The 27317-nt window shown below is 40.7% G+C and overlaps 1 non-coding gene across 1 annotated transcript; it reads left to right on the top strand.

Moving 5' to 3' along the window:
- The first annotated feature begins 3941 nt into the window (after positions 1-3941).
- Positions 3942-4103, top strand: LOC113461006. Its single transcript, XR_003382881.2, has one exon. It is a non-coding gene; the product is annotated as a U1 spliceosomal RNA (small nuclear RNA).
- Positions 4104-27317: the final 23214 nt, after the last annotated feature.

Genomic DNA, 27317 nt, shown 5'->3' with positions numbered 1-27317 from the left:
TAGAAGAGCTAGATGCTTTGCATCACAACAAAACATGGAGATTAGTTTCTCGCACGACAGACATGCATGTGATAGGTGCAAAATGGGTTTTTAAACCAAAGCTAAAAGCTGATGGTTCCCTTGAAAGGTTGAAAGCTCGTCTTGTAGCTAAAGGATATCATCAAGTTGATGGTGTAGATTACTCCGAAACATTCTCTCCTGTGATCAAACCAGGCACCATTCGACTAGTCATCAGCCTTGCACTGGTTCGTCATTAGGAAATGCGTCAACTAGATGTAAAGAATGCCTTCCTCCATTCGAATCACAGAAGATATATACATGGTTCAACCACCTGGAATGACGGATCCCGCTTATCCTAACCATGTGTGCAAACTTGAATGTGCTCTCTATGGCCTAAAACAGGCTCCAAGAGCATGGTTTGATCGGTTCAGTTCATTTCTTTTGCAGTCCGGTTTCTTTTGCAGTCTAGCTGATCCATCCTTATTCATTTGTCATTCATCTCATGGAACACTAATTCTCCTCCTTTATGTTGACGATATGTTAGTTACAGGATCTAGCCCCGATTTGCTAACTGAGTTCATTGCAGTTTTGAACAAAGAATTCGCCATGAAAGATCTCGGCTCACTTCATCACTTTCTTGGAATGGAAGCCATTTCTACTTCAGATGGTCTTCATTTATCCCAAACTCACTATGCTTTCACAATTCTGAACAGGGCCCAAATGATTGACTGCAAACCCATGGGAACACCAATGGAGAGCAAAACCAGTGGTCTCAAGGATGATACACCACTTGAAGATCCAAGTTTCTTCCGTGGTTTAGTTGGATCTCTACATTATCTCACACTTACTCGACCAGATTTAGCATTTAGCATTAATTTTGTGTCACAATTCATGCATGCTCCTTGCTACTCCCACTTAAAAATGGTTCGACGTATTTTGCACTATGTAAAAGGGACGTTAGATCTTGGATTAAACTTTAGCTCCCACTCTACACTTGATCTCTTTGCCTTCTCTGATGCAGATTGGGCAGGATGTCCTAACACTAGACGATCTACCACTGGATATTGCACTTTTCTTGGCCGTAATCTCATCTCCTGGTGTGCCAAAAAGCAGAATACTGTGTCTAGATCTAGCACAGAAGCAAAATATAGATCCATGGCTTATACCACCGCAGAACTCATGTGGCTCACCTTTATCTTGCGTGACTTGCGTGTTCCTCAATGCACTTCTCCAGTTCTTTTTTGTGACAACCTGAGTGCTCTCTATATGACAGTTAATCCGGTTTTTCATGCTAGAAGCAAAACATTGAGCTAGATTATTACTTTGTTCGAGAACGGGTTGCTCTTGGTCAACTTGTCACACGCTATGTCTCCTCTACGGAACAACTTGCTGATATCTTCACCAAATCTCTCCCCAAAGCCGCCCTTCAACATCTTTGCAACAAGCTGTGTCTCACGACCCGACACATCTTGAGGGAGGATATTAGCGAAACACCATCCGATCTCAAGCCACGTAACATGGAGTGATAAGATGAGGGCTTGAGAATCGGAACAAACACCCATCCAAAGAGAGGCATGATGTTGGGATAAGCTTGGTTCGAGGTAATCTGTCTCCAACAAATCTGATCTTCAAACATCAGCTTCAGCCCAAGCAATCCAATCGGATATTTAAACTTTAAATTCACTATTGTTGTAACAGCAAATCAGTTGTTGTAACAGCAAATTAGAGAGTGCTTGTTTCTCACAACAGTCTATGGTTTCAATCTTGTAAACAATATATATATATATATTGAACCATACAGAATAATAGTTTAGTTCTGGTGCTCACGTTTCAGAGTTCAGAAACTCAAAATATTTTTTTTCAGATTTCTTCTCTTTTTTAGTTCTATCTGCTCTAGAGGCAAATTTGGCTAAGGCTGTACCAAAATAAAATTCCAACGAATAGCTCTACATAACCTGGTGCCTGGCTTTGCATGACAAGATCAGTATATTCTGCAATTTGTTACAAATTCTCAAATAAATAGATTCAAAAGAAATCACAAAGTCTTTGTCCTCTTATCTCTCTCCTGAGCACCATATCGATCATAAAATATTGTGACATTAGTACCTTCTAAAATGTTGAAAAGTATATCAAAGTGTATCAAGAACACATGGAGTGAGCATGTTTATTGAGTATGGGACTATGTGTTTAAAATGGTTCATGCATTAAAAGCTCACTTGCCTCTGTTGCAATGTTTTGGATAGTGTTGGTCCCTGTATGTGAACAAAATGTGCTTATTTTTTAAAAATCCAGAGTATCTCTTGTGAAATTCATCGGCTGCTGATCTTGTAGTGTGCACCAACAACTCTAGCTACAACTCAAACCTGCATCTAATTTATTTAAAAGATCAGTTCTAGATGCCCCTGCATAGCTCCCTGTTCCCCGGCAGACATATTTTTACCACTCGAGAACTATAATTTTTTTGAGAAAAAAAAGGGAGGGAGACCGACCCATATTATAATTATCGAAGTTCAGATTTTTGGAGATGTATCATCCAAGACTCATATATGACCATGAGGATAAGCACCAATTCGCTAAATAATTGCCTTTTTTATTTTGCGCGTCAATAATAGCACCAAGAACCTTACCAAAAACAGTAAATCACATTGGCTATTTTCGGAAAATGCGAAACCATGGATATAAATTGATGGTAGCTAAACATTGAACATGAATTCTATAAATTTCTAGGATCAGGCTTTCAGTAAAGTGGTGTTAGTTGTACTCCAATTCGCAAGGTGTCAATACCATATAAACCTAGTTGTACAAATTTCCCATGGATTTTGGAAGATCTTATTAATTTGATATGCTTTTCCTGTGGATTTTTTTTTTTTTTTTTGAAGTCAATTAATCACTTCTCCAAATGACTAGGAAAGATACTGGACCTTATATATATGTTGAAATTAATTTGTCAATTCATAGAGGAACTGCTGCTCTAAGTTTTCAACATATTTAGCTCTATCTTCATTGTCCATTAATAGAGTAGGATGTAGAACACTAGATCTACATGACCATTTATAAGAGACATTTACAAAGGAGGAGAAGACAAAATCATCTCATTTTATATCCATGGCACATCTAGCTAGTCATATGACATGGTACGAGGAGGTGCACAGAGAGATGAATTGTGGGCTTTATTTGAGAGAGGGAGGGAGACCTCTCCATGATTAACAATTAGATCTAAATATTTAGGGATGCACCATCTAAGTTTCAAACTTAGAATCTTTTCCAAGGAGAGAAGATGAGTACTCAAAAAATGTTACTCTAGAAATCACTCCACCGGTGTATTTAATGACATCGTTTGCCTTTAATTAACACCGTGAAATGTGCCACTGAATGAAACAAAGTAAAAGGCGAAGAGAGATCACATTCAATGACTCGAATTATCGATGTGGGATCCTTATTATAAAATCTAGACTTGATCGGATTTGAATAAAGATTCACCAAGTTTGACTCCATACATATGGTATCCTTGTGGATTCTCAACGTTAGGTTTCTGGTCTTAGAAAGCAAATGCGTCTTCCTACCAAACTTGCTGTCCTGATGAGTTCACCAAGTGGTTTTTTTGCCATCTAATCTAACCAAACTGTATTACTTCAATCTAAGCAATTTACGATCGAACAGGCACATTCACTTATCTTGTTCAAGATGACTATATGAAACTAAATCAAACATGCACTGTAGTATAGACTTAGATTACCAAGTCAAGAAACAATTATAGTACTTTAAAATAATGAACATATATGTGCCAATCAAAATAAGTATAGTAATTTGTGAGAGCCTTTTCTGCGGTAATTAAGCTTGCATCAATAAACACTGACAGCTTTTAGTCCCATATCGGATGTGAGCAGAGCATGAGAGGACGGGGCTCTCCATAAGTAGAGAAGCTGGGGCGCCTAGAAGCCATACTTACCTGGACGGGGTCAATGGGTGAACAAGAAGGCCCATGGCCTGGGTCAGGGGCCCTCATTGCACTTGGAGGGAGCCTTGGCCTACCATCTCCCTAAGTGGGAGAGTGGACGTCATAATTTGTGGTAGAGGGGGATTCGCGTTCGCGCGGCCCCTGCCCAAATCCGAAGCCAAATTTTGTTTCGCCTATCCGGGTCTTCGTTCTTTGTTTTCCTTCGTTTATTGTTCTTCCAAGAACTTAGTACCTGCCACGGTATCAGTGCTGTTGGCAGCCATCGAGATCTCTGGGTGGCTGCACACCGTCCATTAGATGTACTCGTACACGTTAGTTATGATTTATTCAAAAAAAAAAAAAGCTCTAAACATATGGCCAGATAACAGTATGCACACTTTAAAGATATAAGAATACCGCTGGAGGAGCAGTGGATCGAGTATAAGGCCAACATAGGCTTAGTCTAATTCACCATCTCGGGATTAAGTTCTGACCATAAAATGCAATAATTGTGCTTTGATGGAAGGAGTATTCAATACTATTGAGGTTGGATGGAGGCATCTGTTATCAATCGGAAGTAAGTTGTGAATTATAGTGATTTGGCTTGTGATCTTTGATCTAAGATATTCGGAACAAAGATTCAGATGTAATTGTTGGCTTTCTCAACCGGAAGAGCAACTTCTAATTTATATGTTGGTACAGAGGCTAATAATGCTTCTTCAGAAGGGACAAAGGGACTGATCTGCCTTATTTAAAAAATAAAAAAAATACGTCTTTCTAGGTAGGAATATTTAATTCTTAACTTTCTTATATTGCACGAGGTATCGATCTTTCTTTTCATTCCCTTTGACTGGTGGGATAATTAGGACTTATTTGATGACAGAGGGAAAGGCCCCAAACCCATCATCAAGGATGATGAGGACTTCTGGGAGTCTTCCAACTCTTAACAAATGCAACTAGAGGGGTGTGCAGTGTGTGAACCAGTCTCCCAAGATTGGCCTCCGTGGTTCCCTGGGAGCACCCCTCCAGAATGGCTTTGATGGAAGGTTTTTTTTTAATCTTTTCAAATTTTACATATTAATGACTTTGCCACTTGATAGAGCTTCTAATTTTTTGCAACAGTGAATGATTTTTCTTCATGTAATCTTGCAGTTTCCCTGGAGATTTTGGCTTCGATCCTCTTTGATTGGGTAAGCGTTCGGTCTCAGTCACAGCAAAGTTATATACATTAAGGTTCCGAAACTTTGCAAATTAGTTAAAATTGTAGTACTTATATCTGTCGCTGAATGGCCCGAGAAGCTCAGTTTATCAAAAACTTCCCCTTTATCTTGATTCTTGAAGTAGCAGCAGACAAACAAAAAGAAGGGCTCAGCGGAGGAGGAGTAATTCATCAATCAAATTAATAGAACTTCTCATGGTATGAAGCCAGGGCTCGGCAGTACTTTGCAGACCCTGTAACATTTATTTGAGTGCAGATGAATTATAATGAGATGGGCAGAGCAAAGGAGATGTGCTGACTATATAAAATATGGGTATCTTTGACGCTGACCCAAGTTGCCAAATGGAATGCATCCCAAACCTGATGTTCCTATAAAATTATGATGTGGGATCGCAGGTCGCTGGAGCCGGTGATGGTGGTGTGGACAAAGAAGATTAAGAATAGCAGAACTATCTGCATGATCAATATTATGAGATATGGGTGTCTTGGTAATGCTATGGTGCTTATTGTACCGGTCCGGTTCGCACCAGTACCGGGCTTATACCGCTCGACTAAAAATGATATGAGTTCGGGCTTATACCATTTTCCACGCTTGAATCGGACCGGTCAGGGACCGAACCGGTCCGATACGAGCTGGTTCAGCATACCATGCTATCTACATGATCAATATTATCAACATAGGTTAATGATTCAATTGAAGGATCACTTTTTGAGCTTATTGTCGTAGAACTTGTCACTCCAACTATAAAATATTCTCTGCACTCCAGGAATCTTTGTTTTCTCCTTTTCCGAAAAAAATAATGTTGAAACTATTATTGATTCCTCATATACATATGAAAAAGGATGATAAGGGAGGAGCATGCAAGGATCAATTTAGTGGTTTTTTGCCAATAAAACTCTCTTTTAAGTAACTACCTATGACTCGCCAACTGCCTTTTTTATTCTTTTCTTCTTAACTTCCCGATTTTTTATATTCAGCATCTTTTGGACACATCAGCTTCACCCAAGGATTCTCTTCTTCTCCACTAGGCCAAGATAGCCATGCCCTCTCCACTAGGCCAAAATGATGAAAACCAAAATACATGGAAAAGGAGAAGGGAAGTCGAGCTCCTCCATTTGGATGGGCAGCTTCAAGAGAGCTCCTATTACCACTCACCTTCTTAGTCATTGTCCGGCTCTCTAAGAGGTTCAACCATCTGAGCCTCAGCAGAGAGTCCTCCAATGTCAAGAACATGATGCCATTGATAAATGTGAGGGGGTTTGGGTCGTATCTTTCGCGCCAAAAAAATGATTGACCGTCTTTTCGCGACGTCGACCGTTGGATAGCTCTTGGCATAATTCTTAAAGCGCCCGAGCACCATTTGTTCTCTGCACAACGCTCCAAGAGGACATTGCACGATGCAATGGTGGACGGACATTCATAAGGCTGCAGATGGGTTGGATTGACCTGTGATTCAACTTGGCCTGACCCGTTTAGACCCCGATCCGATCTGATTTAAAGGAACCATGGGGTCGAATCAAGTTCTAAAATTGAACTCGTTCAATTTTTTGGGTTGCGTTTGGGTTTATTAAATTCTGACCCGATCTGATCTGACTCAACCCATTTTAATGGGGTCTTATTTCTTCTTTCTTGCCGAGAGGAGTCGCTTCCAATCAGGTACCGCAGCTTTTCTAGAAATCCTTCAATTCTTTTATTCTTTTTGAAAGTTTGGTTTTTTTTCTTTTTACTTTTGTTTAAGGAATTTTCTGTTTTCCCTTTCTTTTTTGATTGGGGTTGCAATATCTCGAAACATACTGATGGAGAACCACTACAGGGAGAAGAGGAAGAAGAAAAGAGGAGGAAGAAGAAGAGAAGAGGAGGAAAGAGGAGAAGAAAGGGAGGCTAGATTTTATTCAATTCTTCAATGCCCTAATTCATGAAAGGGATGGCTTTTATATAGGCTCTACATCAGGTCAATCAATTGACTACATACCAAACTTGGACCTTTACATCAACTCAATCAATTGACAAAGTCAATTAATTGATTACATACCAAAATCGATCCAATCACTCAACCTAATTACATGACTTAACAGCTAACCCAATTGACTTGTCTGATAATAAAACAACTGACCAAATTGACTTGACTAAAAGCAAATGGCCAAATTGACTCGATCAAATAAAAGCAAAATGCAAAAATAAAAATGAAGCAGATTCAAATGGATCCAATCTAGGCCTGACTCAAACCGGTAGCTCAAGATCATCTCCTAGCCATAATGATGTCAACCTCTGGTGCGAACGCAAGTGAGTGGCTATGATGGCTCGATCGTTTGAACGAATGGCTCTGATATCCCCATCACATACTAGAGAAATATGCTGAAAAGCAGTTTTAAAAGAATTATCCAGAAAATAAGATGATTTTTTTAGTCTTTGCAACACTTGAAGATCGTTATGGTATTGATTCTTTGTTACTACGTCTCTGTGCCAAATTCATTCATGTTTGTGTTTATTTTGAAAAGTTAAATGGCGTCTGGACTAGACCCGAATCAGATCCAAATTTTTTGGGTTAGGACCGAATTATACATAGATCTGACCCGACCCGAATGAGTCAATGGGTAAAAAATTATAGCCGTGGACCTGATCCGATCTAACTCGATCTTCAATTGGCTTGGGTATAGGGCCAAAATTAGAATCCGAACAAAAAATAAATTGGGTCGGGTTTCTTATGACCCGGTCCAACCCGACCCATTTGCACCCTTATGGATGGTGGCCATTTCGGCCGGCGGTGTGATAATCGGCCTGAATTAGGTCCATATTGGACTAAAGTCGGCAAGCTCAACTGACTTCAACCTAACAAAATGAAGGAGGGTCGGGAAGGGTGGCGATCGGAATAGGGGATCGCGATCCTTCGCTCGAGCATCTGCTGCTGGGGGATAAGGTCGTCGTTGCGAGCTTTCCAAGGCAGGTACGAACTGTTGGGAATTATATCCTAAATGTCAATCGTCAGCATATTGATGATTGAATTTTATAAATGAATTGACAAATTAATATAGTGTTATTTGGCATTATTCATCATTTCATCTTCAAATGAACTCTTATATGATAAAATCCTTAAGACTTATATTATGATAAAGGAGGATTTATCTTTGAGTCCTTAAACTTGTTCGCGACCAAATGATATGTTGTTACAAGGACGACAGCATTATCGAGATTAAGTCGTTGTGTGACATATACGTTGGTTGTCCTCTTAACCAAGAAGTATGGAGACACTGCATGCCACACAGGTGAAGTGTAGGAGTACATTTCACTGAACGTAACCAATTTCGGAACACTCTACTGTCAAGAGATGATCCAAGTAGATATGGGTATGAGTTTGGCCCTCTGACCTGAGACCGCAACCTATGACTAGCAAGCAACTCATTGTACTCTGATACCAGACTACCTGGATTTCTAATTCAGTGACGGAAGGTCACTGGGTGCAGTCAAGTACTTGCCTAGTCAGTTGTGAGTCGAGATGGAATTGACCCCTCCTGGAAATAGGAGATAATGTCTTGTGAATAATTTAGCAAAACCTTGGCCAGGGTAATTCCAGTGAGGAGTCACGGGATATCTAAAGTTAATCACATAATGGATGTACTAATTATAGGGTTGACAGTGAGCTCTAAGTCATCCTGGCATTAGGAGTCAAAGTGTTAGAAAACCCTGATCATGCCGCTGAAATTTTTAAAAAATTCAGATGCAGCGGAAGAGGCATGCGCGGGATCAACCGTTCATCGCATGAACGTTGTTCAAAAACCGTTCGTAGATAGATAAGGATTAAAAACTTTTAAAACTTTTAGAAGATCAGATCTTCATCTTGTGCGGGTAGATGATTACCGCAAACTGAAGTTTGTGGTTTAGGATGAAGGTTCGCTTGAAGCCGTTCAAGTGCCCGGCCTCTACGGATATCCACACAAAGTAGAAATCGATCCAATCGCTCTAATCTCCCCGGGGTGCTAGCTCCCTTGCAGAGATATGCTTTGATGGCTGATCTCCTCTCTTTCTTTCAACTCTTGAATGTGCTTGAGAGGAGGAAGAAGAAGGATGAAGACTTGATGAAGAACCAAAGCCCTGATTTCAGCCTTTTCCTTCCTGCGTTGGAAGAAGGAAGGGAGGAGGAAGGAGGATCCGCCAACCACCTTTGGCTTTCCTCCTTGCTTGCGGCTGAAAGCAAAGGGGAGGGAGAGGGCCACGGCACAAGAGAGGAGAGGGCTTCAATTGCTTGCCCAAGCTGCCGCCCACACCCTCTTTTAAAGACATGTGGAGCTCCTAACATTTAGGAGCTCTTGATGTCTTGCCTAAGAGGGGCGCCACCCTCTCTTCATGCCGCACCAAGAAGATAAGGAGGAGGGGCGTGATCTCCTCCTTCTTATGATGCCCTAATCCTCATCTAATGAGGATTGGGTGGCCCTAATTTGGTCTAGCCCTAATCCAATTAGGTTTTAACCAAGTCATGAATCAATCGGGTTCAATCTATACTAGTCCTAATCCAATTAGAACTTGAATGAACCATGACTCAATTGAACTCTTCAATCCTAACCCAATTAGGAGTCATGTTGATTCATTAGATTAATAATTAATTAGGACTTAAGAAACCCTAATCCAATTAGGACTTATTTAATTTTAGTCCTAATCCAATTAGGACTCTAATTTGAATCCGAAGTCCTAATCTGATTAGGACTCTAGGAATCCTACTCCAAGTAGGAATCCAATTTTTAATTCAAAACTCCTAATCTCATTAGGATTGTAGGAATCCTATTCCAAGTAGGAATTCCAGTCCTACTCCAACTAGGATTCCCAGTCCTAATCCAATTAGGACTCTAGAAATCCTACTCGAAGTAGGACTCTTGTTTTAAGTCCGGTTAATTAATTCCCTTTGTTTCTTCTTCAACTGAATATCAATCGAATTGATTACTTGTGATTCCTAATCACGATTCAACCATCGGATCGGTCAATACTTCTAGTGTGTGTGACCCCATGTTCTACTCTGACTGGTAGTGAGATATATTATGATCTCTATCACAATATCATTGAAAACTCCTTTCAATGGATTGGAACGATTCCAACTCTACTCATTAGAGTTTATCGATCATCGAGATAATCCCTGTGAGTCCCACCATCCACCAGTGACACCTAGCAGCATGTAGTGGCTACCCAGTAGAATAGAATGATGAACCTCTAGGTGCAGTTATCATGTGATACAGTCCTACTATCGTGGATCCCTACAGGACGGAGGTCATGGATAACTCGTCAAACCCCTTCGTCTGTCATATGTCAAGATTTATTCGACTCGAGTTCGTTAATGGAAAACTCTTTCTCCACTTTATATTACTGCCCTGGCCAAGGTCTTAGAACTCAGTCTAACAAATCACATAGGATCACTCCTCTTCTATCAAGGTCGATAGATTTCATGTAAGTGCATACCCTACTCCCACAGTGAACTTACTGCAGCCAATCTACACTACAAGGACCTATATGACTAGAGACCATGTATATGTGTAGTCAAACTACAATAACCTCATTGTGAGTAGCTGAAGCACCGCAGGTCAAAGGACCAGTCATACTACTGCAACATCAAGCAAGTCACTAACGAGTGGATAGACATCCAAGTGACTTCTTGTCTTGGTCACGCTCAGTACCCTTGTTCTCTAACAAGCACCTGCACTATCACTTCAGTGTCCCTACACTATGGACTCAAGTCTCGTCCATCCAGAAGGAAAGTGATCTGTGCACTGATCGGATCGATCACCGTCCTCGTGATGATCCATTGATCAGGAGCATTTAGAAATTAATCACCAATGATACATGGCTCAAATTTTCAACTCTTGAGAATATGCATCATCATCTTATTAATTTCTTGGACGATTCATAGACACATAAATAATATGAATGAAAAGATGCCTTCTATTTATTCAATAATAAATAGTCAAGTACAAAATTATGTCCCTAGAATTAACAATGTGTCAGCCAGATTGGCTTCTAGGGCATACATCTAACAATCTCCCACTTGCACTAAAGCCAATCAGTCATATATCTAAGCCCCATCTTCTCAAGGTGGGCTTCAGTCTTTTGCTGACTTAGCTGCTTAATGAACGGGTCTGCCATGTTATCCGCGGAGTCTACTCTCTGCACCTCTACATATTTCTTCTCAACATAGTCGCGTATGAGGTGGAAGCGCCGCTCTATGTGCTTGAACTTCTGATGAGACCTTGGCTCCATAGCTAGTGCTATGGTGCCAATGTTATCGCAGTAAAGTGTTATGGCATCTAATGACATTACACCTAACTCTGCAATGAACTTTTAACCAGAATGTTTCCACTGCACCCTTAGATACGACTTAACATTCAGCTTCTAAGATAGAATCTATAATGATCGGTTGTTTGTAACTCTTCCAATTTACTGAACCACCATTGCACATATTCTGATGTAGACTTTCTATCATCAATATGTGTTCATCCTTCTACATTCAACTCTGATCTTCTCCCAAAGACCAAGAACATGTCCTTAGTTCTTCTCAAGTACTTAAGACTGTTCTTCACAGCTATCCAGTGCTTTTTGTCTGGATCTGATTGACATATGCTCGTGACATTCACAGCATGTACTATATCAAGTCATGTACATAGCATGGCATACATGAGGCTCCCTATTGCTGATGCATAGGGGATCTTGCTCATGCGTTGAATCTCTTCAGATGTGTTGGGGCACATCTTCTTGTAGAGATTAATTCCATGCCTTAGGGGTAAGAGACCCCTTTTAGAGTTTTCCATGCTGAACCTTTTCAGCACTTCCTCTATGTACATCTTCTGTAATAGGCCAAGCATCCTTTTAGATCTATCTCTATAGACTTTTATTCCCAAAATATAGGATGCTTCCCCAAGGTCTTTCATGGAGAACCTTAGGGGTAAGAGGCCCTCCACCGAGCTCTCCTCCCCTCTGTTCTTTGGCTCAACACCCAGCTGAGAGCTTCCCCTCTGTTTCTTTGCCTCCACCGAGCCCTCCTCCCCTCTTCGTCTTCCCCTCTTTATATAGCCAACTCTCACTCGGCTCATGCCTGATCTCATGGGATGCTGGAAGGATTGATCACGGAAGAGATTTGGTTGCGGGATTGCTGGGCGGATCGCTCCGGACGACTTCCTTCTTTGGCCACGGGATGATTCGGAATGGAGCTTGGAATCGCTCGGAACGGCAGCTGGTTTGGCACGTGGACGTGCTGGAATGGAAGGTTGCTACGGCTGGAGGTGCGGACGGAGGCGTTGATCGCGGGAAGGCTGAGATGTTGGGATCACGCGTGATCCGGATTGCTGGGATGGGGAGCTGTTGCTGCATCACGGGCGGAAGAAATGGGAGCAGGGAATCATGGAAGACACGGATGGAAGGTTGCCAGCTTGTACGCTCGGAAGGCAGGGACGCGGTTGGGACGCTGGCAGCGATGCGGAACGACGGGCTGATTGCTGAGATGGGGGGAACGTGATCACAGAAGATGCTTGGGGGATCCGATTGCTGGGGCACGGAAGAGATCTTGGAAGCTTCACGGCTGGAACGGAAGGGAGGATGGCCGAATTGGAAGCTTCGTGGATGGCTGGGGCGGCTGTGAGGCGCTGGGATCACGGAATGGATTTGGGACGCATGCGGAAGGTGGAGACGCTGGCTGGTGAATCCTTTCTTCTCCCCTTCTTTCGCACGGGATCTGGCACGCGGTTGATTTGGAGACCCTGGGACGTTTGCTGCTGGCTGGCACGCTGGGGACGCGGGCGCTGCGATGCGGACGACGGGCTGATTGCAGAATCAATGGCTGATACACGCGATTGGGAGCCGGAATCACAGTTGGGCTAAAACAACGGTGGGATGGCAGTCGGCAGTGACTTGACTCCATCAGGGTGATGGCTGTGGGAATTAAGAGAAGTCAGATGTAGCTGGGACTTGGTTGAACCTGGACATGGAATGTGGGATGCTTGCACGAATAAAACATTAATTAGTTAATTTTATTTTTAATGATTAGCTAAAATACTGATTAAAATGGTCTGACAATTGCACTTTTGTGCTCTCATCACACCCCCCAACCAGCTTATTGCTAGTCTCTAGCAATTTAGTGCGACAATGATAAAATGGGAGTGCAAAAGTTTTATTTATATACATGAACTAAGATAAATACTCACTTTCGTATAGCATTACGATTGTACTTAGCACGTGCAACAAGCTGTTAAACCCTTAGGTTACCCTAGTGGACGAGTGTTGTCTCGTGAAGGTTTGTAGTGAAGTTACCCACAAACTTCAATCCTAAAATAAAATTTGTTTTATGAAATGAAAGTCTAATTTCAAGTACATAACTGATAAGAATTTCGAAAGCACACAAGGTTTTAATTACTAAGTAGCCCAAATTCTAGGTTAGTATGCAATTTAAGTTGAAGTTATTAAGTTTTCTGTTAGGGAGTCGTAATACTTATTTATACTTGAGTGCTCAGTGAAGTCTGGACCATGCACCAGCTAAGGTTTTGGATCTCCAAAATATCGCTAATGCTAGTAGTTTCCAAGAATTGGTCGGACAAGACCTATTTACTGATTCAAAATCATCTTATCTGCAGGATTTCGAGAGTTGTGGATGTTTACTTTAATACGTCATGGGCTTTATCTGTAATATTCCAGTTTACTCAAATTTTTGCAACGACGGCTTTCACACTATTGTCTTTCTTAAGGTCAAAATACATTTTTTTTTACCTTTTTTTTTTAGGAAACATGAAAATGTTTATATTGTGCACTTTTACTCCTGTGATGATTCCTTCATGTAGCGAGCAATTAGTTGACAATTCTCACACCAGTTGGCATGAGGTGTCGGGCATCAAGACTCCCCTACGGACCTATGCTCGGGTTCCTCATCACAAGCCCGCTGACCTTTGACAATAGGTAGCCCTTTTCGATGTACATGACTAAATCCACCAAATAGTTTTTTTTTTTTGGATCAGAAACAGATGGTTCATCAGGATTCGAGGTTGCTACCATATTCTCAACACAATGTCGAACCTATACCTTAGAAAATGCAGGCCAGATGTGTTGTAAAATTTAAAGCACTAATTAGCTTACAACTTACTAAAAGAAACTTAATAAAAAGAACTCACTTTGCACTACTTCCGACTAGTCATTGGGCTCTTATGCCTTGTGTGTTGTAATTTTTTTTTTAAAAAAATTAACTAAAAACTTTTTTTATAAAATTCCAAATGCTTAAAAATACCCCCAAACCTAAATCTAACATTGTCCTCAATGTTAAAGAAAATTTAAAGCAGTAAGAGGACAGAGGATAGACATTACCTGATATTGGACCTTGATATGGCTAATAACTTGAAGATTGGGGAAAATACCCCCAAACCTGCATGTTAGTAATTTTTTTTTAATCTTTAATTTTAATTATTTAATTTTTTTTAATAATATTTATATGTTGGGTTGCCTCCCAAGAGTGCTAAGTTTTATGTCTTCAGCCAGACAATTCTAATTCATTCATGACAGACAGGGTCGGTCAGAAGTGTCTCCTCAACTTCTGGACTCAGATACTCAAGGTATAGTTTTAAACGATGTCCATTGACTTGAAAGGACCTACCATCCTTGGTATTGCATATTACTACTACACCATGCGGGTGCACTTTCTCTACTGTGTATGAGCCAGTCCAGCGAGATTTAAGTTTTCCAGGGAATAGATGTAATCGAGAATCATATAGAAGGACTTTTTGTCCTTGGTGAAATTCCTTACGAATGATCATTTTGTCATGCATGATCTTCATGCGATCTTTGTACTTCTTGGCACACTCGTAAGCATCGTTTCTAATTTCTTCAAGCTCATCGAGTTGAAGCTTCCTATGTTCTCCTGCTTTGTCAAGATCGAAATTTAAATGTTTAATAGCCCAATAGGCCTTGTGCTCTAACTCAACAGGTAAATGGCAGGTCTTGCCATAGACAGTTCTATATGGAGACATTCCAATTGGTGTTTTGTAAGCCGTCCGATATACCCACAGTGCATCTGTTAGCCTAAGAGACCAATCCTTCCGAGATTTATGAACAGTTTTTTCAAGGATGGTTTTGATCTCTCGATTGGAAATTTCGACTTGTCCACTTATTTGTGGATGATATGGTGTACTGATCTTGTGATTAATGTTGTACTTTCTCATAAGGGCTTTAAAGATTTTATTACAAAAATGTTTTCCCCCATCACTAATGATAGCACGAGGGGTGCCAAAACGAGCAAAGATAGATTCTTTAAGGAACTTGATCACCACTTTGTGATCATTGGTCTTACACGCGATAGCCTCAATCCATTTTGATACATAGTCAACTGCCACAAGAATGTACTGATGCCCAAACGATATAGGAAAAGGACCCATAAAATCAATACCCCAAACATCAAAAATTTCTATAATTAAGATAGGGTTCAGGGGCATCTCATTCTTTCTCGAAAGTTTTCCTAATCGTTGACATCGATCGCAAAATTTACAATAGTCATGCGCATCTCGAAAAAGTGTGGGCCAATAAAATCCGCACTGCAAAACTTTTGCAGCAGTTTTCTTCCCACTAAAATGACCACCACAAGCATGGTCATGACAAAAGAAAAGGACATTCCTTTGATCCTGTTCAGGGATGCATCGTCTAATGATTTGATCAGGACAGTATTTGAACAAGTATAGTTCATCCCAAAAATATCATTTTACACGAGCTAGGAAGCGGAATTTCTCTTGTTTGGTCCATGAACGGGGCATTCGTTCAGTAACTAGATAGTTGACTACATCAGCATACCATGGAACATTGGTATGGGAAATCATCATTAATTGTTTATCAGGGAAGGTCTCGGACACAGGCATGGATTCTCCGGATGATTCAACAATTAATCTGGACAAGTGGTCAGCTACAACATTTTCAGATCCCTTTTTATCTTGTATTTCAAGATCAAATTCTTGAAGCAATAGGATCCAACGAATGAGTCTTGCCTTGGCATCCTTTTTTGTGAGAAGGTACTTAAGGGCGGCATGATTAGAATAAATAAGGACCTTGGATTCTATCAGATAGGGACGAAATTTGTCAAGAGCAAAGACAACAGCCAACAACTCTTTTTCAGTTGTAGAATAGTTAAGTTGGGCGTCATTCAGAGTTTTGCTCGCATAATGAATCACGTGGGGAAGCTTCCCCACTCGCTGACCTAGGACGGCACCTATTGCATAATCAGATGCATCACACATGATTTCAAATGGCAGATTCCAATCAGGGGACCTTATGATGGGTGCTGAGGTTAGTTCAAACTTCAGTCTTTCGAAAGCAGTTATGCAAATCAACGAAAAATTAAAAATAGCATCTTTTGCCAACAGATCGCATAAGGGTTTCGACAATTTACTAAAATTCTTGATAAAGCGGCGGTAAAAACCCGCATGCCCTAAAAAGGATCTGACTTCTCTAACAGTTTTGGGAGGTGGTAACTTGGCAATTAATTCTACTTTGGTTTTATCCACCTCGATTCCCCTTTGTGACACAATATATCCCAAAACAATACCTGATTGGACCATAAAATGGCATTTCTCCTAGTTAAGAACTAAATTTTTCTCTTTACATCGTTCTACAACAAGGGTCAAGTGATGGAGACATTCATTAAAATTAGATCCGAATACACAAAAGTCATCCATAAAAACTTCTAAAAATTTCTCCACCATGTCGGAGAAAATGCTCATCATACACCGCTGGAATGTAGCCGGTGCATTGCATAACCCAAAAGGCATGCGACGATAGGCAAAAGTGCCATAAGGACCGGTGAATGTGGTTTTCTCTTGATCCTCACGTGCAATTGGAACTTGGTTATATCCAAAATAACCATCAAGAAAATAGTAATGAGAGTGGCCAGCTAGACGTTCTAACATTTGGTCAATGAAGGGTAGTGGGAAGTGGTATTTCCTAGTCATGGCGTTCAACTTTCTGTAGTCGATGCACACTCGCCATCCAGTTTGGATTCGAGTCGGGACTAACTCATTTTGGTCATTCTTGATCACAGTAATTTCAGATTTCTTGGGTACGACTTGAACTGGGCTCACCCACTGGCTATCAGAAATAGGATATATAATCCCTGCATCTAAGAGTTTAATGATTTCAGCTAGAACCACATCCTTCATGATTGGGTTAAGTCGCCTTTGTGGTTCTCTAGAGGTTTTTGCATCCTCTTCTAGATGAATTTTATGTTGGACCACAGAAGGGCTGATCCCCTTAATATCAGCTATAGACCAGCCGATCGCTTCTTGATTTTTCTGAAGGATATTTAACAACTTCTCTTCCTGTTCTTCAGTTAAATTTGATGCAATAATAACAGGTAAGGTGTTGTTGTCCCCTAGAAATGCATATTTTAGGTTTTCAGGCAGATCTTTAAGTTCAAGCTGGGGAGGTTTGACACTTGAAGGTACTAGCTGGGATTCAGGTATAGGTAATGATTCAAATTTAGTAGCCCATCTGCTAGTATCCATTACAGGAATGGAATCTAGTAATGCATTAACCTCCTGATTCGACTCTCCTTCCTCACAATCTTGACTGAATTGGGCCAAACATCTTTCTAGTGGATCAGAATAACTTGATTCCTCGAAGGACTTGCTGATTATGTTTTCAATCATGTGAATTTCTTCTAAATCGTCCATCTCAGATGGTTGATTACTACTGTGAAAGACATTGAGTTGGACGGTCAAGTTTCCAAATGCTAAGGTCATTATCCCATTTCGGCAACTGATCACAGCATTTGAAGTGGCCAAAAATGGTCTACCAAGGATTACCGGGATGTGACTACCTGGGTTTTTCACTGGTTCAGTTTCGAGGACTACAAAATCCACAGGGTAGTAAAACTTATTTATCTTTACAATTACATCCTCTACAATTCCCTTAGGATACTTCACAGTCCTATCTGCTAATGACAAAGTAATGTTTGTGGGCTTTAATTCCTCCAAACCTAGTTCAGTGTAGACAGAATAGGGTAATAGGTTTCCACTTGCTCCTAAGTCTAATAGGGCTCTCTGAATGATGGTTTCTCCTATTTTAATTTCAACAATGGGGCAACCAGGGTCCTTGTATTTTGGGGCAATCTGTTGTTGAATAAGAGATGAGGCTTGTGCCGCCATCACAGCTGGCCTAGGAATACTGGTTTTTCTTTTCACCGTGGTTAAGTCTATTAAGAATTTTGTATAGGAGGGGATCTGTCTGATGGCATCTAGGAAGGATAAATTTATTTGGACATTTTTTAAAGACTTCCATGATTTCATCGTACTGAGATTTTTTCTTTGAATCTTGTAGTCTATTAGGAAAGGGAGCCTTGGGTGTGTACATCTCTATTGGTTTCTTCTCTATTCCTTGTGTTCCCTGTTCTTGTGCCTTTTTCTGGGTGGGGTTCGGTTCATGCTTTTCTTCTTTTTCTTGTACAAGAAGTTGGACCTTGTTGTCCACTTGTTTGCCAGACCGTAAAGTGGTAATTGCCTGGACTTCATGGGTAGGATTTTCATTAGAATCAATCTGAAACTGACCTCTCGGCCCTTGATTCTGTTGCCTACTAGGGTTAGGCACTGGCTGACTAGGTAGTTCACCTTTCTTTCTATCCCCTAGAGAGTTTGCTATTTGGCTTAGACTAACCTCAAGTTTTGCAATTGCTTGCACATGGAATTGGTTAGTCTGGGTTTGAGCCATGTTGGTCTGTTGTTGCTGTTGGATGAAGTCTTGTTGCTGCTTCATCATGTTAGCCATCATGGCTTCCAATGATGTAGTTTGCTGAGGGATAGGGGCACTATAAGTAGGAATAGGTGGAGCCAATGATTGGTTTATTTGTGATGGACCTATCCTGGAAAAATTCTTCGGAAAACCTGGTGGACCACCTTGATGCTGAATAGGTTCATTTTGCTTGTATGAGAAATTTGGGTGGAACCTATTATCAGGGTGGTAGACTGGGCTGAATGAATTGGGAGTGGGCTTCTTGAAGGCACTATATGAGTTTAGAGCATTTGCCTGCTCAGCCTTAATATTGGGTAAACTAGGACAACACTCCACTAGTGCTCAGAACTATTACACAAGATACATAAGCTATGTGACTCGTGATCCACTTTCATGATGGGATTTAGCTCTTTGTATGAACTCGAGCTAGTGGAAACAGTGAAAGCATCAAACTTTTTGCTTAAGTTGTTCATTCCAGTCACCAGATTGGACATGACATTTTTGAGTTCTGGGCCTGCTTTCATTTCATAATTACCTGGTTTTCTAGACCCGAACTCATCTCTATTTACTTCCTCACCATAGCTACTCCAATTTTGGGCGTTCTCGGCTAAGTCAACAAGAAATTCATAGGCTTGATCCGGGGTTTGGTTTATGAACCTACCCTTGTGCATGGACTCGATTATGTTTCTATATGCCGGAGGTAGTCCTTTGTAAAAGAAGTGGACTAGATCAGCCTTGTCAAGCCCATGGTGCGGGCACTTGACCAAAAGATCATGGAATCTTTCCTAAAGTTGAAAAAATTCCTCTTCAGATTTTCCTCTAAAAGTTCTGATGGCATCCTTAATTTTTTCAGTTTTTACCATGGGATAGAACTTAGCCATGAACTTCTTAGATAGTTGTTCCCATGATGTGATGGAATTAGAAGCAAGAGAATACAGCCATGCAGCGGCACGATCCTCTGAAGTCATGGGAAACAACCTTAATTTAATACCCTCTTCATCTAAGTTTTGATTTCTAAATGTTTGACAGATTGTCAATAATTTGTTTAGATGAATGTAGGGTTGTTCCCTCTCGAACCCATGAAACTTGGGTAACATGTTTATTGTTGCAGCCTGAATCTCGAATTGGGCTGCATTATTAATTGGTAATACTATGCAAGTAGGGGGACTAGCAGATGCGGGTGCAAACAACTCATTCAAAGTTCTGATATGTTCACCCATTATAGAGATTGACGGTTGGTTTACAGTTCGCAGGTTGTGATGAAAAGTTCTATCAATCTCGGGATCAAATGGGGTTAACTTATCCCTTAATGACCTTCTACCATGCATACATTATCAACAATTCATTAGATTTGACTCCTAAAATAAATGAAATCCTAAGAGAAGAGAAGGGCTAGACATAGATGACCACAACCAACACCACACAACAATTTGACCCTATTAGTCTTAGAATTAAGTGAGGTTTAGTAGCTTCTTAAATCTAGTTGCATAGAGATTTATCAGGTTAAGAAGTTTCTGAAATTCTCTCTAGATTAGACAGCTCCTAATCTCCCTTTCAGATTAAGCTTGAGCTTACCAGTTAAGCGATCCAGTAACCAGTGACCAGAAAAGTCCCGGGGTGTGTGGTGGTGCCAGAAGAGATACACCGATACCACAATATCCGTAACAGTTCTCACTGTTGTAAAACTTTCCTAGACATTACCAATTACTAAATTCTCACTGGAGTGGCTTTCAGCCGCTTTTTTCCAAGAGCCTAATTGAGCTCGAAAATCCTAAGGCCAACGTCTAATTTGATTTTAATTTAATTTGGCTTAGGATATGGGTGCAAGGTGGTGATTTTTGGGCTAAGGACAGGTAATGACTTCCCAACCTTATCTTTTTAATGGGTTTTGCCCTTAAATTCTTTTATGCAAATGCTTAATACTAAATGCAGCAAATAATCAATAATTTTTTAAAGTTTTTGCAATGTCATTAGGTTGTACTGATTAAATGAGCAAACAAATTTTTTTATTATTATTATTATTTTAATTTTTTTATTTTTTTATTTTTTTTAGTAATAACTTGAATGTAAACTAAACACAATCCTTATGCGTCAGTCAATCTCCGAATGCCCGTTGAATAAGCCCTGGAGATTACTCCGTGAGGAGTCCCAATAGAGGTATGATAACCTCGGGAGATTGCACCCTATCAATTACTAGCAAAAATAATAATTTTTTAATTTTTTTTTAATTTAATTTTTTTTTAAACTTCAAATTTTGAATCTCAGAATTCAAATTTTGAATTTAAAATTTTTTTGAATTTTTGAATTTTTGAATTTTTTTAATTTTAATTTTTTTTTTGAATTTTAAATTTTGAATTTCAAATTTCAGAATTTAATAACTACGAAATTATTAACTAGAGATTATCAAAATAAGGAAAATTAATAATAAAAAAAACTTACTACCGGAGTGCGTTTACTCCGGGCATCCAAAATCCGATTTGATCTTCGTGATCGTTCTTGCTTCTCGATTTGCCTCCCCGGCAACGGCGCCAAAGTTTTGTTGTCCGTCCACCTCCTATTTACCCAAAAATACGCTAAACAGATCGTTGTTAGAACCGACAAACAAAATTTAATTTAATTCTGCTCTTACCTTTCCTACTCGAAGAATAGCGGTCGTAAGAGGTCGATCCACAGGGAGGCGATTGGAGTTGCTTAAAAAAAAACGTTCACTTGGATTCGAAATCGATTTTTGAATAACGAAAGAAAAATCTTACGTTGGAGATGTTGAATGATTCTCTGGGCTACCAGAGAATGTTTTTTAATTGAAATTAACTACAAGACAAGTAGTCAGATTCAAAGAGCATTTATGTATTTAACTAATTAAAGAAAAAACTTTGACATAAATTAAAATGGATGAAAACAGTGTTAGAAAAATTGCAGACTAAAATATAGATTGCATGAAAGAGGATTTAATGGATTGCAGAACAGAAATTAAAATTACAGAATAAATATAACTTTCTACCCAAATAAACTCTCAAACAAAATTAAAACTCAAAACAAAACCTAAAATAAAACTAAAAATAAGAACAATATGCTTTCAAACTCAAAATATACTTCTCAATAAAAACTTTCAACTAAAGTACAACTAAAACAAAAAAAAATATACATTGCTCTCCTAAATAAAAAAAAAAAACTAAACTCAAACCGAAAATCAAAAAAAATTGCAATACTCTGTTTTCAATGAAGTTGAAAACAGAGTAAGGCCTTCTCTCTCTCTCCCTCGTTCGCCTCTTCCCCTGTTTCTTTGGCCCTCCACCGAGCTCTCCTCCCCTCTGTTCTTTGGCTCAACACCCAGCTGAGAGCTCCCCCTCTGTTTCTTTGCCTCCACCGAGCCCTCCTCCCCTCTTCGTCTTCCCCTCTTTATATAGCCAACTCTCACTCGGCTCATGCCTGATCTCATGGGATGCTGGAAGGATTGATCACGGAAGAGATTTGGTTGCGGGATTGCTGGGCGGATCGCTCCGGACGACTTCCTTCTTTGGCCACGGGATGATTCGGAATGGAGCTTGGAATCGCTCGGAACGGCAGCTGGTTTGGCATGCGGACGTGCTGGAATGGAAGGTTGCTACGGCTGGAGGTGCGGACGGAGGCGTTGATCGCGGGAAGGCTGAGATGTTGGGATCACGCGTGATCCGGATTGCTGGGATGGGGAGCTGTTGCTGCATCACGGGCGGAAGAAATGGGAGCAGGGAATCATGGAAGACATGGATGGAAGGTTGCCAGCTTGTACGCTCGGAAGGCAGGGACGCGGTTGGGACGCTGGCAGCGATGCGGAACGACGGGCTGATTGCTGAGATGGGGGGAACGTGATCACAGAAGATGCTTGGGGGATCCGATTGCTGGGGCACGGAAGAGATCTTGGAAGCTTCACGGCTGGAACGGAAGGGAGGATGGCCGAATTGGAAGCTTCGTGGATGGCTGGGGCGGCTGTGAGGCGCTGGGATCATGGAATGGATTTGGGACGCATGCGGAAGGTGGGGACGCTGGCTGGTGAATCCTTTCTTCTCCCCTTCTTTCGCACGGGATCTGGCACGCGGTTGATTTGGAGACCCTGGGACATTTGCTACTAGCTGGCACGCTGGGGACGCGGGCGCTGCGATGTGGATGAAGGGCTGATTGCAGAATCAATGGCTGATACGCTGATACGCGCGATTGGGAGCTGGAATCACAGTTGGAATGAAACAACGGTGGGATGGCAGTCGGCAGTGACTTGACTCCATCAGGGTGATGGCTGTGGGAATTAAGAGAAGTCAGATGCAGCTGGGACTCAGTTGAACCTGGACATGGAATAGAGTTTTCAAGTTTCAGATCTGATAGTTAATCATGCATGAAAGTTTTAGCATAATTGTTTAAACGATTCCGGCATAATCCTATGTGTTCTTAAGGTGCTGATTTCTAGATTTGATCTTGTAAACATGCATGAATTAAATTATTTGATTCGATTTTTTGCTGTATTTTTTAAAACTTAAAAAGAACTACGTATGGCTTGATCCCCCTTATGAAGAGGTACGTAGGCAACCTGATCAGGTTCAGCCATGATTTTTTTTAAAAAATAAAAATTTCAGCATGCTAAACACCGAAGAACCTAGGATCCACTTTTAGTGGTATCAGAGCAAAGGTTCAAGAGTTGTGACCGATCTCCGGAAACTCTCACGCGTGATCGTGTGATGAAGCGTGGCTCTCCGTCCGAAGGCATATAGAGATGCGTTCTTTGATAGGTATACATGGGTGTCACCCTATTTTTAATAGGACCGAACCCATGTAGGAGTGGAGACTCTCCCACTTTCAGTGGTATCAGAGCCAGGTTCGTGTTTAAACTTTTATATTTTAATTTTTGTAATTAAATCTGAAATCATGAACATGTTTAGATTAGATCTAAAGTATTTTTATGATTGATTTAATTGCTGATTATACATGATTAACTAGATCTGAAATTTTGGATGCAAATGATGCATGTTTGTGTTAGGATTAGTAACATGAATAAATCTGAAATCATAATATTGTTTAGATTAGATCTAAATAAAGTTTATGATTCATATGATCTCTGATTTTAATGAACAAATCAGATCTGAAAGTAAAAGTGAAAAAAAATAAATACATAAGATGTATGTTGTTTGAATTAATTCATATTGTTATGTATATGTGATGCATGAACATAAAATATAATGACTTAAACATGAATTAAATCTGATTACATGTGATTAATTACAAAAACTCAGATCTGAAAATGTGTTTTAAGAACTGAAAGATTGTAATTAATATGTAATTAAAAAGAAATATGCAATGATCAAAACTTTCATAAGTCTAAACTTAATTGAGAATTAAGTGTTATGAAATAGAATTGTAATTTAATTAATTGACATTGCATAATTCTTTGGGCATATGGGTTAGCTTGAATCAAGTTTCTAGGATTGGGTTAGACCTAAGGTTAGAATCATACATGGACAAATAGAATTAATTGATCAAATCTAATTAAGTAGTACTAGATTAGGTCAAGAAAATTCTAGATCAATTTACAATAGTTGTAGATGGATCAAGTCCATGTCTTTGATTAGACCAAGATGGAACTTGATTTAGGCTCAGAGGTGTAACCCGAGTCATTTGAGTAATCAAATCGAAATTGATTAACCAATCGGTGTCTAAGGTAAGTTTGGCAGTTTTTACCGGTGATTTTTAATTGGGAGCTACTCGCACTGATTCATCTTTGTCGAGTTAATGGCATATCCCTTCCACCGATCTCACTTACCTGGCCGACATGGTCAATCACATTTTGATTGGATCACTTAATTATTCGAGTTAGCCCATGCCTATAAGAAAAATCAGTTTGACTGATTTAGGTACCTCCTTAACTGGTTTGAGTCTAATCTGATTTGGTGAAGTCAGTGGAAGAAATTAGACTAACCGGATCCTCTTATCTATCCCAATTATGAAATTCTCTAAAATTATTAGGTCCTTAAAATGAAATGGTTATGGGGATAACTAGGTCATAGCCTCCCATTAAGTTGGGTGATAATGGGTCCAATATTTTGATAATTATTGAAGGCGCGACACGCCTGGTACTTATCAAGCATTGGAATTGTCATTCAATATATGATGAGTTAAGTGTACCTTCAATAGGCGGTCAGGTGAGCCGAGCCACACTCGGACTTGGTTGTCTATTAGTTGATTAGACTTAACCCTATCATTTAATGGTTGGACCTGACTAGGGTATTCGGTGGAGGCGCCACACGCCTGCCGAAGAACTTAGGGCAAAATCATCACTAGAAGTTGCTTGGTGAAGCAATTGGTTAAGAACTTACCAATAGGTGCATATGGGTTAGCCGAGCCACACCCGGGCCTATATGCGATCTATTGGGTTCTAGTGCCTACTAAAGAATTAAGAGTAATTTTTCGAATTGAAGGTAGAGGCTACTAATTTGTATAAAATAGTGGGAGTACCTTTAGACTAAAGTCCAAGTCTAATGTGTTTGGTCAATTCATATACTAATAGCCAAATTTTCTTTTATGCAGAATAGCCACAAGTTTGTCACTTCGCTCATTATTGGATAATGACAAGTTGACTGGTCCTAACTTCAATAATTGGTATAGAAAACTGAAAATTATGCTAGAGCATGAACGGATCCTTTATGTGATAACGGATCCGGCACCTGAACAGCCCACTGCTAATGTACGGGGTACGGTCAGAGATACTTATCAGAAGTAGCTCAGTGATCATATTGTTGGGGTATGTGGAGACCATTGGTGATGAAGAGAATTGAAGGAGAATCAATTCTGCATAATTCTGTCTGGCGGACTGTCGGAGTCGACTCGAGCTACAGTCGAGTCGACTCGGGAACAGTCGAGTCGACTCGGGAACAGTCGAGTCCACCCGGGAGGAGAAAGACCAGAAGACCGAGAAACCCATGTTTCTGTCTGGACTGTCAGAGTCGACTCGAGCTACAGTCGAGTCGACTCGAAGCATCGTCGAGTCGACTCGAGCTACAGTCGAGTCGACCCTAGATCGTGCCAGTTTTGTCCAGACGTGCCAGAGTCGACTCGAACCACAGCCGAGTCGACTCGGGCTCGCGGAAAATCGTACGGACGATTTTCTTTTGGTGTTTTTTGGTAGCGTTTCGACGGCTATGATCATCTGAAGGTCTTGAGACTATATATAGGACTCATGAGAGCCCTAGGAGGTGAGATATTCAAGGATATTTTGAGAGAGAGACTCTTGTTTTGTGCGGCTAGGGTTCTAGAGAAGAAGAGGATTGAGATCCTACTTCTTGTGCAAGGAAAATTCTGTGTGAATCTCTTGTAGAGCGATCGCGTGTGATCGTTCGGGTGTGTGCTATCTCTGTAATCTGTTCATCCTAATTGAGATTTGGAGCGGTAGAGGACGTAGGCTACTTGTAGCCGAACCTCGTTACATCTTTGTGTTTGCTTTGCTATTTTCTTCCTATTTCTTCTTCCTTTGGTTTGATAATCCGCTGTGGTGCTCAAGTGTTTTACCCTATTGAAACCACGGGGTAATCTTTTGCCTTTCGTAGCGGAAGCGAAGCGGTGATCCTTGAGTCCGGTGTCGAGGGAGCGAGAGAGTGCTTATCCGTTTGCTTCTCTCTTTGCTTGTCCGACGTTGGTGGTTGTACCGGTGTGAGTGGGTTCCGGTGCAGGGCGTCGCCAACAAGTGGTATCCGAGCTATTGGTATTCTGCAATGGCGGATGAAGGAAAGTTGCGAATTGAGAAGTTCAATGGCACGAACTTCGGATTTTGGAAGATGCAAATAGAAGATTACCTTTACCAGAAGGATCTCTATTTACCTCTTGGAGGTAGAGCGAAGAAACCAGAGAAGATGTCCGATGAAGACTGGGAGATCCTCGATCGGAAGATGCTCGGCACCATAAGATTGTCACTTGCATCCCAAGTGGCATTCAACATCAAAAACGAGAAGACGACGATGGAGTTGATGGCAACATTGTCGCGAATGTACGAGAAACCCTCAGCATCAAACAAGGTATTTCTCATGAAGAGGTTGTTTAATCTTCGTATAAAAAATGGCGGCAGCGTAGCAGAATACCTCAACGAGTTCAATGGACTCACGGCCCAGTTGGAGTCAGTGGAGATTAGTTTTGACGATGAGATTCGGGCATTGCTAATCCTCTCCGGATTGCCTGATAGCTGGGAGGGTGTTGCCCAAGGTGACAAGCTAAGAGGGGGGGGGGAGGGGGTAAATTGGTTTCTTTTAATTTTAACTATCTTACTTGTGTTAAATGATGAGTTAGTGAACTTAAACAAATCACAATGCAAACAACAAGAAGTATAGTGGTTCGGTGCCCTCCTTAGCACCTACGTCCACTCCCCAAGCAACCCCTTGGGAATTCACTATAATCCCGCGGATTACAGTTGGATTGTTTTCCGGGCTCAC

The sequence above is a fragment of the Phoenix dactylifera genome, unplaced genomic scaffold, assembly GCF_009389715.1.
Source record: "Phoenix dactylifera cultivar Barhee BC4 unplaced genomic scaffold, palm_55x_up_171113_PBpolish2nd_filt_p 000532F, whole genome shotgun sequence".
Classification (NCBI taxonomy): domain Eukaryota; kingdom Viridiplantae; phylum Streptophyta; class Magnoliopsida; order Arecales; family Arecaceae; genus Phoenix; species Phoenix dactylifera.
This window is presented reverse-complemented; position numbering and strand designations above follow the sequence as displayed.